The sequence below is a fragment of the Amphibalanus amphitrite genome, unplaced genomic scaffold (genome assembly GCF_019059575.1).
Source record: "Amphibalanus amphitrite isolate SeventyFive unplaced genomic scaffold, NRLGWU_Aamphi_draft 000010F_arrow, whole genome shotgun sequence".
Taxonomy (NCBI): Eukaryota; Metazoa; Arthropoda; class Thecostraca; order Balanomorpha; family Balanidae; genus Amphibalanus; species Amphibalanus amphitrite.
The window spans coordinates 1,425,529-1,443,195 of record NW_024881506.1 but is presented as its reverse complement, the minus strand read 5'-3'; the positions used below and the strand labels follow the sequence as shown (position 1 = coordinate 1,443,195).

The following is a 17,667-nucleotide window of genomic DNA, read 5'->3' as shown; positions in this document are numbered from 1 at the left end:
CTGTCAACAAAATACTGTCAACTACTGAGTTCAAGCGCAGATCCAGCTTGGAGTTTGGGAGGGGGAGGGGGCAATTATGTTCATCGACGGCGGACATAGGGACTGTGTGGAACTCATTGTAGTTTTGGTTATCGGCTCGGGAACGGTCGACGGCCGGCTGCTGCTAGGTGCCTCCTCTGTCGTTTGACGGGGCTCTGGAGCACCTGCTAAGCTTCGGCTAACCGCTGCGGCTCCGGTGCCATCGGCTCAGAGACCAACAGGCTGTACCGGCCGGAACTGATCGGCGATTCTGATTCTGTTAGGCTGATTCTGTTAGTGCGGGAGAGGCAGATGGAGCCTGGCCGGTGGGTTCTGCCTCAACGCGGGGCTGATGGGGTAAGGTGCAGCCCATATACAAAAAAAAATTAAAAGCGTTGGAAATATCGCTTCACAAAGTCAGAGCATTTAGCATAGAAACGCTATGGCCTGATAGGAACTGAATGTCGTGGCGAATTTCGATGCTACCAAATTTCGGCGGGGGCTTGCATCCACCTGCCGCTGGTCAGCCGTGCCACGGACGCTCTGGGCTTGTCGCTGCCGGTGGTGGCCGAGCCGGCCGCGCTCTGGGCCGACTGCGCCGAGCCGCTGCGGCCATGGTGCCCGACCTGAACCAGTAGGTAGCTGACGCCGGAGCGGCGCTCGGCGAGGCCGGTGCTGGTCGGAGATAGGGCCGCTGCCGGCTGCGGTGTCGCGCGGTGCAGCTGCTCGGCACGCTGGCCACGCCGCCCCCACTGGCTTGATGGCAGACAGCTTGCAGGCGCAGCTGGCCGCTTGGAGTCAGCGGCCTGTGCTTGAGCTGGCCATGTCATTCGGCAATCGCTGACATGAAGACCAGCCAGTGACCGTATACATTCCTGCCGCGTGTCGTCCAGCTGGCGCTCAGCTCCGGCAACGCGGAGCTAAGGCCTCCGGGCTCCGCGTGCCAGCTTGCTGAAAGCCGTGACAGCGTTCACACTAGGAGAGCCGCTTGCTACGCGGCGCTATCACGAATAAGGCATTTACGCAATAATGACCAGTTCGAGTAGTAAAGGTTTCACGTTAGAGTTACATCTAGAAGTCTAAATGTACTTACGCGAAAAGGTGAACGAAGAATTTACCAAATGGGTAAATTGCAGATAAAAAGGTCAAATTAGGTCACGCTGGGTCATTTCAGGTCACCTCAGGTCACCCTAGGTCAGGTCAGGTCACAGAGGTCACCCAGGGTCACGATGGGTCAGGCCAAGTCACAGAGGTCACCTAAAGTCGCAATGGGTTGGATCACATTGGTCAGGGCTATCATGGGCCGATGACGTCATTCCTGCTCATCTCCTGCCTACAACATCGGCCTATGGCACAGCATTACGGTGTCACCCCCCTGCCCCATTCACGCCCTTCATCGCGAATCCAGCAGCTGTCGCAGCCTCTCTGCTAGTGAGTCGAGGCTGCTCTTCAGCCATCCGTCGCTTTGCTACTCATTTCTAAACACTGAACCGGTTCTCAGTGGGATTGAGGGAGGGTGACCACGGTGGGATCTAGACCACCTCCTGGTTTTTGCTGTTTTAGTCATATTTTTCCCAGGTTTATGTTTGTAGATATAAAACTTAGTCGGAATTCACTGGGATTGTATTGCGTATGCAAGTCCAAATATTTCGGCCAATATTGTTTGGCCTTGGTCACTGGACAACTACAATAACCCTATAAGTATAGCTCACATTGACCTATTCACCCTACGTAATATCGCTATCTGCCACCTCGCGGTTCCCTTGTCAAGCCGAACTCATAGGCGGCGGAACGGGGAGGGCACCGCGGCACCGTGCCCCCTTTGATTTTGGCATTTTAACCCTAGAACGCCTAGGGGGGGGGGGGGGGGTTGTATCAACCCCCCCCCCCGAGGTTTTTTCGAAGTGCACGCTAAACGGCTTGTCGTAGCGGGCTGAAATTTTCAATACCCTCTGGGGCAACCTTTGCGCATCTTTTGCCGAAAAAAAATTGATCGGGTCATGTCAGGTCACGGAGTTATGACGTCATAAGAGGTACAGCCTCCGGCCGACGTAACCAAACGTGTGCGCCGAATCCCTAGGGTTTCTGCCGGTGATACCCACATTGTTTGATGGATCATGATGAAACTCCCCATGCATGTTGGGGCAAGCATTGGCTATCGTGTGGTGCAAGAAAATTGACCGGGTCAGGTCAGGTCACGGAGCTATGACGTCACAAGAGGAACAGCGTCCGGAACTATTTTTGAAAAGCGCCCGAACCACTATTTTGCTAATTCTTGTCACCTCAATGGGAATATGCAGCAATATTAGCTTCTATAGGGAGCAAATGGACCTCCCAAATCCAAAAATACAATCAGATTTCAAAAATTTAAATTTTGATTTTTCGAATTTCTGCCGCCGACTGTGACCTTGCCGACTTCCGGCGCTCCCAACGCGCCATTTTTAGAGCTAGGGAAACGAAATACATACCAAACGATAGAGAATTGATCAAGGAACACGATAGTGAAGGTTTCAAGTCGATATCTCCCACCGTTTTGCCGCAATCGCCGCGGGAAGTTGAAAAAGGTTTGATTTTTTCGGAAAATTTGACCTTTGACCGGTCATAAGTAGGTCAAATGTTGACCTAGGACCAAAAAATATACCACCAATCGCGAGATCTCGTTGAGAGCAATCCGTTGGTTTTTTTCCGCTAAGCTCTACGACCTTCCGTTTCGAAACGCCAGGGGGGGGTCGTAACAACCCCCTCTTGGTCGTTCGTGTTATGAGAAATGGCCTTCGTGCGAGGGTTAACATTAGCCCTATGAGCGTTGCATGGAAAGAATGGGACCAAAAGTCGGCAGTGCCCCCCTTAATTGAAGGTATTCCGCCGCTACTGGCCGAACTGATGACACGCAATGGCCAGTCAGTCACAGCTCAGCTTCCTGCGGAACAGGAAGGCACATTCAGTGTTGGCGCCATCGTCTTTTCACTTTCTTTTCTTTGGTTTAACTTGATTATGTGAATGCCTCAGAGGGTACCCTTTTCGGCCGGCGCTGGAGCAGCTGACGGGCCGGGGCGGTAGCGCTCGGCCGGCCGGGTGCCTGGGGCGGTGACCGGCCGTCTGGGTCAGCGGTCGCGGCCGGTCGCTGGATCAGTCGCGTGGAGCGAGCGGCCGCACGGCATGTTTTTTAATCCCACCCAGAAATGACAAACAAGCTCCCTGATTGGCCAGTTGCCGGCCAGTTGGACTTGAGCGGTCGCCATGGTGGTATCGGGGACTCGGCCGGCATCGTTAGGTGTTGAATTATGTGTTTCGTTGTGCTAGATATTGCCAATTTGCTTTGATATTTGATAAATAACGTTGGCTCATTCTTTGGTGACCTTGCATACTAATACGACGATATTTTGATACCGATTATTATATGCATCAAACATCATGAGACAAATGTGGCGATTTCCACACCCTTTTGCAGTGCCCCCTCCCCTTGTGTAGTGAGTTAACAGGCTTGTAAGAACCAAGTGAACCATTTTTTAGTCAAGTGATCATGATCGTCCCTACATCTAATGGATAATAGTCTTGCGCAAACTTATAAAGTACTGGAGGAAGCAGAAGTTACGATTTTGGAGTACGCAAACTTGATATTAAAAAATCTCAGGTATTTTGGCTATATAAAGTGAGAAGAAAAGTTCAATTGATCATTTTTTATTACAATTGCAATAATGATAATATCATGATAATTGTACTGTCAGGTATTGATAATAGTCATGTCACGTCATGCCACTAACCAGGCACACAGACACAACACATTTTCATCTTTATGTATCTAGGCATAAGGTATTACAGGCATGTTTTTGCACACACCTCATGTGCGAGTGGGCATGGCCTCCTTCACAGTTAAGTTTTGGCTGATTGTGCTCAAATTTTTTAAGTACCTACATGTAAAGGGATGTAGATACAGTTAGTCGGGCACTCTTCTTAATTCAGTTTTGTGCACCACTTCCTGCTTTCACCATGCTGTGCCCATTCTGCTTTACAGTGGACAGCTGCTTCTGTGACACGCATTAATCTTGCGTTCATTGAAACACTTAGTTTTGAGTGTTTTGACTCAGTTTTGTTGTAACGTTACCTGTGTTTATATTTTCAATAACTTGTTTTGGGCTTCTCATATTTATCTTTTTTTCTTGGCTTAGCAGGTTTAGTGTAAAACAAGTTTTAGCTGACATTTTACATGTTAAGATTACATGAGTGCATAATTTTATAAAAGCTATTTCAAAGTACTGTAGCCATGTGTAACATGCATATGTCTTAGTGAATGAATACTCAGCATGCTGCTTGGTGCTCAATGGTAATAGTTTGATTTGTTTTTGACATCAAGTAATATTTGATTTTTGTTTCTGAGATTCCAATGTTATTTGTGGCAAATATTTTCCAAAAATCCTCTATCTAAAGCTTCAACTGAATTCTAAAATGCCTGCATTTTCTACCAGAAACATTATCATTGATACCTCCTACAATATTTCATTTTGTCACCAGGTACCTGGACTGGTGAAAAGTGAAATCTGAAATTCATTCATGTCACCATTATCCTACGACCTACCCCTAAATGGAATTGATCTTGTTTCACAAATGAGTTGTACATTGTACAATGTCTATCAGCTGATGTCTATTGTCTATCTCTCTTTCAGCACAGAAGATCCTCAGTCATAGTTAACAAAATGGAAAAAATTAGCTGTGTTTTTAAGATTCCAGTGGTGGCCATCAACTGCTCAGGAAAGCAGCCCAGAATCACTTCACAACAGGTATGTTGATGCATGTACATTGTACATTGACATCAATGTCTGAATGCTGAAGAATTGTTGAACAGGGAACACATTTACCTAGCCTCTAAAAACCACAAATCCTACATTACTTACATAAACATTACTTACAATAAGAGCTCGATGAGAACGGTTCCCTACAGGCCAAGTGGCCTCTAAATTCCGATCAAATTAAGGTAAGGTAAGGTATAAACATTTTTCTATAGAACTTATATTATCTACTTTCATCTGGCTAAGGCTTTTTTTACATTGTATTCCCTCTGTTAAACATGAAAATATGATGAGTTATAGACTAGTATAACAAGCTGGTAATTATATCTGCCTTGTCAGCTTGGCCAACATCTGCATCATGTCTATCACAAAATATGACTGCTTTCCTGACATTTGCATTGTTCCACTCACCAATTGACCACTTCTACCATCTGCTTGCTCTATGCACAGACATTGTCATAGGGTCTGTTCCAGTCGCACTTCCTAACACCTCTTAACTCCTCCAAGATTGCTTCCCTGTTCCAGTGGCAGCTTTCGCCCCTACAAAGCCAAGAAGGGCCCTGCTCCAACCTCCTCTATCTGGCTCTTTGAGGAGTTTAGATGTGTTAGGAAGTGCGACTGGAACAGACCCATAGCAAAACAGTTTCATCTCCCTGAGTCTGTACTGTCTTTTTCCAGGTTTCCAAAGGATCATCATTCATCAGCACAGAAGGGTGGGAAAGAGAAGGCTGTTCAAATTCTGAAAAGCCAGAGCTGCAAAGGAGGTCAAAGATGCAGTGCAGTTGGCCCACTCAGTAGAGTTTCACTAGTGGTTCTGATGTGGACTGAAGATTACACGCTGGATTGAAGTGGCCGGTCTGGAGCAGCTGTAGTTCACCATTCTTGCTGATTGTGGACGAGTAAGAGCCCGCGTTGGCCCCGATCGGCGATCGCTGGCCAAAGCCCACCACCAGTTTGGTGATAGGCGTTGGCTGTGATATCTAGTGTCGCCTATGTGTGAAAAGGACAAGTTGATAACAAAACCTGTTGCGCCATGTTATTAACCCGCGCCCGGGTGGCCCTCAGCCAACTTGGTGGGGGGGGGGGGGGAGGTGTATTCGGCCACACCAGGTTATCTTGGAATGTAGCAAAGCTGGAAAGACGCAGTAAAATCAATCTATAGATCGCTATTTTTCTTCAGAATCACACAGGTCATTTTTGATCAGGTCATCGCTGAGGTCACTGGAGGTCACCAAAAGTAAAATGATGACGAATTTTGGCCCCCGATTTTGACAACTTCACAAATTGGTTCATAATTCGGGAACCAAAGAAGCTACAGCGCCGCGGAAAAGCGAATTCGATAGCTCTTTCGAAAATCTTTCAGGTTCTCATATTTGAGCTAAGGTCAACTAGGGTTATGCCTCCAAATGGCAAAAACTGAACAATCAGCTTGCTTCGGAAGTCGTCTTTTCTTTAAAACATTTTTAAACTGATACCAACCTTTAATTACGTTGATTTTACCGGCACTGCGTTTCTCTCGTCTTCTTGGCCTAACAAGGTCAGCTTAATAAATTTGACCTCAGGTCAATGTCGCAGAAAATGCCATTTTGCATGTCATTGATTCGTTACATTGAAATTGAGATTAACATCAGTAGCGGCGGAACACCTTCAATTAAGGGGGCATTGCCGACTTTTGGTCTCATTCTTTATACATTCATTATACATAAGCTATACTAAGTTTCGTGTCGTTTTATCTATGCAAGCACAAAATTGTCAGGTGTGGCCAAAAACGCCCCCACGGCCCACCCACCTGGGGAACGTTAAAGCAGTGATGTATTTTTTCGGTGTATTCCACGATGCATCGATCGGTGTACTTGATAATGCATTATTTATTGCTGCGTGTGTACGCTTTTCCTCTGTTCAGTGTGATCTGTGAAAGGAAAACTACCGATATATCTCCACGCGTATGACTGAAAGAGCTGGCATGATCTATGATATTGGGTGTCTGTTTTTGTTTGGCATTTTATAAATACTGAGTCAGCTGTGATCGTTTGATGAGACACTGGGACAGCCGGCCTGTATGATCAGCGAACGGCAGGCGGCGGGGCGGTGGTCTGGTGGCTGCTGCATGGGACTGACCCAGCAGATTCAGAGCTGCGATACGCGGACGTTATGTTCACAATACCTTTGCAAAATAATATCTAATAGATATAATGTCCTCGAAAATGTTCCATCAATTAATATGATTTTACCTCCTGGCTTATTTCATGGGGGCCAAAACCGATCGTTTTATGCATGCCTTTTCTGGGCCTCGTTCTCCTCTAAATTCGTGTAGGTAGCAATTTTATTCAAGGGACGATTGAAAGTGCCTCCGATTGGTTTTCAGCGTAGGTGGGATCTGGCCGTTGAATGTGAGGCAGTCGATAAGGAACGTCGAGCTGGAACGGTCATTGGGTAGGTATGTGAAAGGCAGCAGTGGAAAACCAGGAAGGGAGGCGCAAGGCCCTAAATACAAGGTTGCACGGACTTATTTCTACTAAACCTACCAGAATATAGTTTCACGGTTGACTATTTAAATAATTATTCAATCAAAATTTCTTTATTATTATCTCGTAATCATTTATAAGCAATTTTATAAATCAACTTTCAATTTGCTTGCCTTTTACTAGCAAAATAACTTTTCTAGTATTGGGACAACATAGTAGTGTAGCAGTAGGAACCACATCTGGCAAAACCCCAATGCCTACATACAGCAGAAAAGCAGCCACCAGGTGTCGCCACAGTCGCCACTTGGTCGCCACACAGATGTCGCGCGCGTCGCCAATCGCCACACTACCGATTTCCATAAGGACGCATATGTACGGATATGTATAGGAAAGTCGCCCTTAAGGATTACGCTTACATCCTTTGCTTATGAGGTCGGTGGTTGGAAATTGGGAGGGGCTCAGCTATTTTCGACCACGGATATGCCTTTGTCACATGATGAGGAACATGCTGATGAGCGTTTTATGCGTCATAACAGCACAAAAGTATTTTTAATCATTTTTCAAAAATAGCCGTTCTGCCGTATCTTTCAGTGCAAGGTGCCGTCGGTCATCCCCGACGTGACGTCACGCAGGGAATTTGCCAGATTTTCCTACTAGACTTCGACACCCCCTGGGGAGGCGTTTGGTGTGAGGTTTCAAATGCTCTATGCATGAGAAAAGTTCATTTGATTATATGACACCGTCCTTTTTATCGCGATACGTGAGCAACGCATGAGACGCTCACTGTCCAGACTTGTAGCGTTAGAGACAGGCTGAGAAGGGCTATTTCCGCGAAAGGATATTCTGGAATTTGAATTGAAAGGCATTTAGTTTTGAAAGCATCAGTACTTCTTAACACGATACCGAATCATTTAAAATTTCAATTTTTCCCCATTGCGATAACATAAGAAACAGAGACTGCGGTGTCCCCGCACGCAGGATTCTGGAGACTGTCAGGCGGATGTTAGTAGCTAAAAGCTTTTGTTCTTTATTTAACAGATAACAATCATTTCTTTTAATACTTTGTAACACCTAACTCACTAGAAACAATCTGTACGGGCTTCCAAAAATGTTATATTTAACATGTTAGATCCATTACAATATTTTAGCTGCCCTAACCTGTAAATGTAACGGATGCGTCATTATTGAAAACGTGCGAAAGCATAGTATTCTATTGCGGACAAATATTCTGCGTCTGTCAGCTAAAACTGGCCAATCAGAGGCCTTGTTTGTCATTTCTGGGTGGGATTAATAAACATGCGCCGCACGCGCGCGCATGAGCACCGCTGGCTGTTTGGTGATATTTTTGCGAACGGCATCGAAGAGTATTTCGTGGTCTTGAACGCCAAATACAATACATTGGATAAAAGGCCGTTAACTCTACACTTAAGCAGCAGCGGCGCCTACATTCAGTGAGAGTCGATGGTCATTGACTTTGTCAATATTATTGACACGGTGACTAAAGAACGGTTATATTGCGCCAATAATGTTGCCAGTAGCAGCACCACCAATCTTGTGAACTAAAATCACTTGACATCGGTGAAAAGAAACCCTGTAGCTTTTTTCAAGCAATACGCGAAATAAAGGGAAATAGAAAAACCGAAAACCCAAATATTAGCACTAAATAACATCGATCTTAAATTTTGGCCAACATTTTTAAAGCATACATCAGAGGAGCTGTTGGCGGCTTACCGTCGCGTCTGTGATGATCTCTGAGTCATGTCGCATCGTCCGTTTTGTTACGCCCGGTAGTTCAGCGGTGAGTCGCTGGCAATCTGGCTCAATGATTCAACCCCTCAGACGCCGGCGGGCTGTGTGGCGAATCACCTTTTACAAATGTCGGGTATTGATAGCGTCATTCAGCATATGTCGGTAGGCGCTAATACATAGAGTTTTGGTGATAACCTGTTTGTTTTCAGGGCGCTGGAATCAGATGATATATCTCCCATAGGTATGAGATAGTGAGGTTGTTGATGGTAGGTATCTGACGAGTGTTGTTTCCCAACTCAGAATAATTGTAATGTGCCATCGATTGTACCTTTTACCGCAACCCTGTCGATACCTATATTGGAAGGCTTGCCTGAGCTAATAGTCTTTCATTTAGAGAAAAAAGTCCTTCACTTATTAAAATCGTTAGGCATGCTGGTTCTGTTGCTCATCCCTTATCTACAGGCTACAGCATCGGCGCGGCACACGTCTTGGTGATTCCTGCTCTGTTCCTCCTGTTTCGTTTTTTAGCCGTCAACCTTGAAATTTAGGTACCACTTTCCTAACAACTCAACAGGAAAAAATGGAACGCGATATTTGGGAAAAACGTATGTTTCCGAATTGTTTTATTTCTTCTTAAGCAGTTTGAACAAAAATAGAAGTCATTTCTCATTTGAAACTACCCCAATTATCACGATATGATAGTGCCCGTCATGGGTGTAGAAACGTTTTCAAAGTTGGTGTGGAGTTTACAGCCATTCTCGAAAACTACCCCCATTTTTTGCCAACTCCAAAATCTCATCGGATCTGCATCCATCTCAGGGGGTACTCGGTCGGAGGTTGGGGGAGGCAAACTGCCCCGCTTGCCCCCCCCCCCCCCGTGGCGACGCTAATGGTGTTGAAAGCCTGCACTGGCTATAAGAGCTTAGAGGAGGTTTGAGCAACCACTGGAACAGACCCTATCATGCTCAAGCTCGGGTGGAAACGCCAATCAGCTCGTTTATCGCCTTGCCAATCAGCTCATAGACCCGGGAACAGGGGGGGGGGGAGCGAGGGCGATTGCCCCCAACTTAAGAGCCGAGGGGGTGACGCCTCCCAACATTCATGCAGCGAGGAAGGATGATGATGATGATGACGACTACATCATCATCTCTTTTTGATGATGACTACACCGAACAGTAGGTAAGCAGAAAACTGAAGTGGTCGAATTTCGACTCGAAGAGAGGGTCCGTCATTGGAACAAAGCGTAAATACCGCTCAGTTTTCGGCCCTAAGAAGACCCTATCATCTTGCCCTATCTCTGAACTCATTCATAGTTTGATGACTACATCATCATCTCTTTTTGATGATGGCTACACCGAACAGTAGGTAAGCAGAAAACTGAAGTGGTCGAATTTCGACTCGAAGAGAGGGTCCGTCATTGGAACAAAGCGTAAATACCGCTCAGTTTTCGGCCGTAAGAAGACCCTATCATCTTGCCCTATCTCTGAACTCATTCATAGTTTCGTCGCAACCGGCAAAACGCCAGTTAAAAAAGTGTAATGTGCGTACAGGGCATGCATATCTAAGCTCCCTGTCCTTCGAGGTCCTGAGGACGATAGCGGAAATTCTGTGACGATAAACCAAGAGAGGTGGTCGAGGATCCTCCAGTGGTTCTTCCGCTCGCCGCAGCGCAGCTGTGCCGACACCATCAAACAGCAGTGGTTTCCGCAGGATGGAGACCATGCTTGCACCGTCCTGAAGACCATGCATGGTCTCAGAGAGTGGATGTGAAAAGTTTTCCTTGCATATTGTATCAAAATTTTGACCGAATTTGGAGTGGGAAGGGCTAAAATTGGTCTGGGCTAAATCAGTCTTGGCCCAAACCCACCCATTCAACCATTTGGACAAAATTTCTAAACAAAATAGGCTAACTTTTATTTCATACCAAAAGCGGCACATTCGGAAACCGTGAATGCTGGTCTTGTGTCTACCAGCAGAAGATTCGCGAATATCAATCCACTGCTAGATTGACGAGCACGCACGTTTCTGCAATGTTTAGACAACATTATCTTATAAATAAAAATTATTCACTTTTTTTAAATGTAATATATCACAAAAAGGCAAGCAAATAAAGTCAAAATGAAGCCACTGCCAGCTTTTACAAAAAAAAAATACAAAAAACCAAATGCATGAAAACGGTCTTTTCCTGATGAAGGAAAACTTTCATATGGCGGGAACAACAAATTAGGTATCATTGCGCTATTGCAACGATTATGGCGCAGGCCACTTATGCACATGTGCTACAGCCGTCAAACCAACAATACATCATTCTTATTTTTTTTTTTTTAAATCGTAGAGCCAAAGCACATGGAGAAGGTAATTGTGCCCTGCTGAATGTGAGGTTTGTTCAAAAATTGCTAACTTATTCCCCACATCTCGTCGAATACTGCTGTTTTTCAGGCTGGGGATGACACCAGAGCGGGTAAAAAAACTAATTCTTTTACAAATAAAAACCAGGGCAGTTGGACAATGATAAAGGCTTGATTAATAATAATCATTTTCATCATGCATATTGTGTAACTGTGATATCTAGTGGGTGTATGCTTACATTAAATGCTTCATACAGTTATTGCTTACTGCTGATTAAAAGTGACATGCTTTTTGGATATTTTTCTTTAACTTAGAATGTGAAATATTTTGTGTAGACTCAAGACTTGCAGATTTTGGGGTGCTTCTGCCAGTGAGGGGTGCATTTTGGGGGGGGGGCTCAGGGGGTGCTCGAGCATTCCCATACCCATTCCCCTCCCCCAATTATCCGCCTTTGTGGACTATGAAAAACCCATACTGATTTCTTCTGGCCTTGAATCATATTTTGCTGGTTTTTTACTCAAAAGTGCATGAGAAGTGACACCACTTAAAGTTGGTGTGGAAAATCCACACCAACTTTCAAGTTGGTGTGGAGCTCTCCATACCAACTACATACGAAGTTACGCCCATGGTGCCCGTTACTGGCAATGTAGGTGGCAGCACCGTCGACTGCGACTTTTTCGCTGTAACTTCGACCTGCCCGAGCCTCGTCAAATCGCATTTTTACGCAAAACCAACTGCAGGGCTAGTGTTTTGGCATGCTCGCGCCACTTTATATCTTTGTCTAACGCGAATCTGTGAGATAAACCCCTCTGTCGACACACCCTAACCGGCATGCTACCACGCCCCAAGCAAAAAAAAAAAAACGCCAAACTACCGGCATACCAAAAAACCTGCATTCTTGATTCTGGCTTACCCCTACATGAGATGCCACATTTTGGCAATTTCAGTAGCCGCCCCACCCAGCAGCCACCCATTGTCCAACCAAAACTACCAGCAGCCTGATGTTGGCTGAGTTCGCCCAACAAATACCACAATTTTGAAACTCAATTCCAGTCTACAGCTGTTAAAATATCACCTGTAATCAAAAAGGTATTGCCTACAAAAAGAATTAACACATCAAAAAAGCAAGGACAAAAAGAACTTGAATTACTGAAATGTGTTTCTGAAGACTGCACAGTGAGCAGCAATCACATTTACCACAAGCGTTCTTATTTTCCACATTCTCCTAAAATGTTGCAGGTACCAACCAAATCATGAACTATAGATAGTCACAAATCACAATATAAAAAACTACAGATTCGGCCATGTTCCTAAATGAGGAAGCGAGATCAACATCAGCTTTTTCCTATCCGCCATGGATTGCTGGCTCATGAGTAAGATACGAATTACGAATCATGTAAAAATATGTGTTAATAACTCACTTGTCCTGAGAAGTCACCAAATACTATGTATAAAAACGATATAATATCCTCCCCATCTCAAACGCGGGAACAAACACAATGTTATCAAGGATTCCGTTACTTTCGAAACAGATGCGCCATAACACAGTTTTTAACCAGCTGATTAAAAAACTGCAAAAAAGGTTTTAGGACTGCAAACTTCTGCCTCGTGAATTATTTTATTGATAAAAATCATCCAACACGATATTGAATTCCAATGAAATCAACACTGTGAGTGTTATTCACTACAAGAAAATTGATTTCTCTTGAGTGATTCAACCAAAAGGGCATATGAATAAATATTACGTCATCAGCTTACATCCTTTCTTTAGGGGACAGAGGATCTTAAAAGTCAATCCTTGGTTGCCTTTGAGCCACATTGCGCCACTTTGTATTCATTTCGTCTGCATGTTGTGTTTTCTTGAAAAGATAAGACAAAATGCCAGTTTAATTCATTTTCATTTTATTCTGGGACCAAAGTTAGGCTCAGGGCTACCTAACACCTGCCTTTTCAGCTGGATTTTCAGTGTCAAATTCTTTGAGAGCATCCCAGACCACATCTCAGGACTCAAGGCCAGTCTCCAAACAATGTGTTTTGTGTTGTTTTGATTCTGCCTTTTGCCTAGGGAATGTTGCCATGAACATTTATTTATTTTAGTTATTGTATTATGCCGGTCCCGTAACTCAGTTGGTTAGAGCGTTGGACTCCGCGTGGTGAGAGCACGCGTTCCCGGTTATAACAGTCCGGGTTCGAAGCGCGACGGGCGCTCGACATTTATGGGCCTCCTGACAGGTATGGTTGCAGTTGGTGGCAGGCCGTAGCCAGGCGAAGTCAGCGAGGGGACCGGCCGTGCGCGGCTTTGTGCGCACGTTAAACTTTGGACTCTAAATTCTGCCATAGAATCGGAATTGCGCGATCGGAGGGTAGAGGGCAGGGTCATCGCAACAAGCTTTGCTTAGCGGTGGCTCTGTCCATGTGAATCCTAACCATCAAAAGGTTCGGACTAAATTTATAAAAAAAAAAATGCCCATTACCTACCATTAGACTTACTAATTGGTTGTGCTTTTGCAACATGAATGAGTATTCTTTGTCCTCCTTTGATAGACCACAGTAGATTCTTGACAATTCTAATTAGAGCCAAACCTGTGAAATGCTAAGGTTCATAATCATGTCTTACCCCTGTCCCCTACCCTTAGCAATGGAACTTCTACCACAAAATGTATTTTGCAGTGGCTTAGATTGCTGTTATTACAATTCAATAGCCTCTCAATAGTCCAAAGTTTGAATCATATGCTGATAATTTTTTGTGGACAAAATCAAAAATATCGGCATGCTACCGGCAAGACATGCCAGATACCACGAAAAAACCTGCGGTAGTGAAAAATTACCGGCATGCCGGTAGTGCGGTAGGCAAATTTTGCAACTCTACTACAAAGTGGACCTCGCTGGACGATGTGGTCCTGTATGTAATCGGTTAGTTGCCATTGTTTGCTGCTTGTAACAGTTGTTTCGTTTTATCGCTGAGTTCATTAGTGTTGCAATGCAAATACATCATAAACGATGCATCGCAAGTACAGTTTTTGTATTTGGCTCTTTTGCTGGTCTCGTTTGCTGGTTTCGTTGGTCTAATATATCGCTGATTCCGAGGCTAACACTGCGCTAGCGTTACCTACTCCACATGTGGGTAAGTAAATACACTTGTAGTTGGCTAGAAACGTTCGGCTTTTAAGGCATTGGCTTCTGTAGACAGGAGCTTAACGACATGCTTCAGTGTAGATCGTTGCTAATTATTTAGGGACATATTTGTGTTATGAGGTTATCGGTGGAGCCAACAAATAACTAAATGCACTTGCTTTTATTGACGTTTCGGTTTCAAACAACCTTCGTCAGAATAGAATTACAAGTTAAAATATAAATATACGTCTCAAATGCACATATTTCTGCATAAATATGTGCATTTGAGACGGATATTTATATTTTAACTTGTAATTCTATTCTGACGAAGGTTGTTTGAAACCGAAACGTCATTAAAAGTAAGTGCATTTAGTTATTTGTTGGCTCCACCGATAACCTCATAACAGTGTAGATCGTCTTCATATTCGTTTCGTTGATGCTTGATTTGACGTTTTTTTTTTTTTGTATAGGTTGGCTTTGTACTTTCAACGTTTCCGGAATACAGATACATTTTTTTTTTTAGAATGGTGATTTCGTTTGCTGCAACAGAGGGATAGACTTTAAAAAAGAGGGATAGACTGTAGAACTTGTTACCCTTCTAGCTGTGAACGAGGAAACATTTTTCTGAACGTTGCTCATTCATATTTATGATGAAAAGTATGTTTTCATAAAAGTATGCATTCCTTATTACCCAAAAACTAAACAAAATAGAAGTGGATAGCTTTTTTATTCCAATAATGTGTTTGAGAAAGCTACAGTAGCGGCATTTCAACTCTTCCCGAAACTGTATTCATAAGTAGTTTTTGTTTGTGAAAGTTATTTGTCACCTGCTTAACAACTTGATGCTCTTTTATCTTGTCATACATATTGTACGTCGTTCAATATGATACATTTTCGTTAGGACGTGAGAAAGAGGAAGAGATGTTGAGGGTGCCGGGGGCTGCAACATTCTCCTGGGCGTCCACTTCCACCGTCGGGCAAGATGCTGCCACTGTCCCGTCATCCGACGACAACACGGCAGCGTCAGAGAAGAGCACGCCAGCGTCAGAGGAGAGCACTCCAGCGTCAGAGACCCAGGTCACTGAGTGCCGACAGCCTCCCGCGTCGCAAGCACACAAGCCAGTAAAGGTTCGGGCTCGGCGCGGTAGCCCAGACCGCGACGCCTTGGCGGAGCGCTACGACAAGACTTTGTCTATGTCGGACGCCCGCCGCACGCCTGAGGAGCGCGCCGAGGTGCGGCAAATCTATATAGTCCGCCTTCTTGCCGGGAAAGTTCGTTGCGGCAACGGAGATGTCTCCTTAGCTCTGTTATCTAAGTGCAGCGGTATTGTCTCTGCAGCGCGCGCTGCCCCTAAGCTGCCACTTATTGCTTCTGACAAAGTTACCTTTCATTGGGTGGAGGAATAGGAAAATTGCACTCAATAACAATGAAGCACAAATGGAAATCTTCATGGAGGGGCAGGCCAGAGAACCGTCAAGTTTGTTCTTCGGGGTGATACCTACAAATACATAAAAAAGTTCGGCAAAAAGTGGGGGGGCAGTTAACATTACTGGCCCCCCCACTATGAAAAGTGGGGGGGCCAACGGCCCCCCGTCCCCCCTGTTCCTACACCTATGTCCAAGGCCATCTATAGAGTTTGTTCATGAGTGTTGTAGTTCACTGGGCTGTGAGAAGTTATACTGGGTGTGGCAGGCCGCAAGAGCACATATCCTAGTTCGAAAAGTAGTTTTTAGCCATGACAGGGCAGGTTTATGAGGCTCCTGACAGGAGGTATGGTTGCAGTTGGTCACAGGTCATAACTAGGATATCTAAGTTCTGGGTAGTCTGGGCAAGGCAATCTAGGTAAATCACTGAACTCTATAATGTGGAAGGCGCATCGGCCGCCAGATGGTGTCCAACGGTGCCGCCATGTTGCGCAGACCAGGAAGCGGCCGCCGCCTGTGTTGGGGAATAGGGAATTCGGGACCTCGATTTACGTTTGCGGTCGCTGCATCCGTTACGTTCAGGCTATGTGGACACGGAACCCGGCATCTTACGCAGAATTGAGTGGAGAACAAGATGGAATCCTAAAAAAATCCTCAGATTCAAGGAACTCAATACGTTAAACCCTTATAAGTCAATGGGGAAATATGAAAATTGTTATTTTGGCGTCGAGAATGATCTGAAACTATCTCAAGCATACAGAATCATGATTTCATGCACTCCTTGCAAAGGTTCTATGCTTCATATTTGCATTGTTGCCCTTGCGTGACTTCATTTGTGACGTCACAAGGGTCACAATTTTCTTCAATAACTCCCGATCAAATTGAGCTAGCGAGTCGGGAAAACCACCAATGGACTCAGGAAGACCTGCCAAATCGAATGATATGCGACATGACCTCTTTCGACCAACTTCGTGACCTGGGGGTGCTGACCTGACCTTGACCTGAGGTCAACACCCTAAGTTGACCTGACCCGAACAAAAAGTATATCACTCGATGCGCCTGAGCTAGCTGAACACGATGATGCCAAAATCGCGGCTCTATGGCCATTTTTGGCGAAGTTATTTACCAAAAACCGAACCCGTGCCTTAGATCACTTGACCTGACCTCAGAGGTCACCGGTTGATCTGAGACCTTTAAAGCGGGTTCCTACCAGTCACTCTGCATTATACTTTGCCGCATTCGACCACTTTACCGCTTAATTCTAGTTTAATTAGCGGCGCATTAGCGAGGTGGGTTCAATCAACCCCCTCGGCCGGGGCAAATGTAGGTCTGGCGAGTGAATTTGAGGAATTCTGAAGATACGATCGTGTTCCCCACTCATTTCTGCGTAAGATGCCGGGCTCCGTATCTACATAACTTGATCGTTACGGATACGGCGGCGAATACGGTGCGCGGAATGAACGACCTGGAGCGGCTATGTGTCATCTCCTTCGACGAAATGTCGCTTGATAGCCGCTATTGCTATGATGCTGCTGCTGATCAAGTTGTATCAGGGTCCAAGCTTCAGCTGCTCATGGTCCGTGGCTTGTGTGGGCCTTGGAAGCAGCCACTATGTATACTATGACCTAGATGCACCGATGAAGAAAGGAACTCTGACGGCACCATCGTTCTCCTGGAGTCCATGGGCCTGCGTGTCGTAGCCGTGGTATGCGACATGGGAGCCGAAAATGAGTCCCTCTGGTCACGAGCCGGGGTCAACG

The 17,667-nt window shown here is 45.2% G+C and overlaps 1 long non-coding RNA gene across 6 annotated transcripts; it reads left to right on the top strand.

The window, feature by feature from the left end:
* The first annotated feature begins 3,244 nt into the window (after nucleotides 1–3,244).
* LOC122381233 lies at nucleotides 3,245–6,202 on the top strand. Of its 6 annotated transcripts, none has more exons than XR_006256500.1 (3): nucleotides 3,245–3,261; nucleotides 4,683–4,796; nucleotides 5,484–6,202. It is a non-coding gene; the product is annotated as an uncharacterized LOC122381233 (long non-coding RNA). The 6 variants fall into 6 exon arrangements; XR_006256496.1 differs by having other exon boundaries at nucleotides 3,245–3,292; XR_006256497.1 differs by having other exon boundaries at nucleotides 3,248–3,264.
* Nucleotides 6,203–17,667: the final 11,465 nt, after the last annotated feature.